Source organism: Halyomorpha halys, unplaced genomic scaffold (genome assembly GCF_000696795.3).
Source record: "Halyomorpha halys isolate HHAL.00 unplaced genomic scaffold, Hhal_1.1 Scaffold159.1, whole genome shotgun sequence".
Classification (NCBI taxonomy): Eukaryota; Metazoa; Arthropoda; class Insecta; order Hemiptera; family Pentatomidae; genus Halyomorpha; species Halyomorpha halys.
Window position 1 is genome coordinate 302986 of NW_027109188.1, and position 316 is coordinate 303301.

Sequence of the window (316 nt, forward strand, 5' to 3'; positions counted from 1 at the left end):
CTAATAGTATTGGTTCATAAACAGAAGTATACAAATTACTTAGTACTGACACTAATACTTAATTTTTCACAATAGGTATGACTATTATGGATATTACAAGAATAAAAAGTACTAAAGTACAAGTTAATAAAATCTACAAGACTAACAGTGTTAGTTTATACTTATGAAACAGGGCTCTGGGCGACTTTCTCGCTTGATATATTTTTTTCATTTATCTGAACATGTGTTAACGCCATAATATAATTACGCTGTAAATAATTTTAAATAGTATTTTTAGTATTTAGTTTTATAGTTTTAGTTATATAGTTTTATTAGT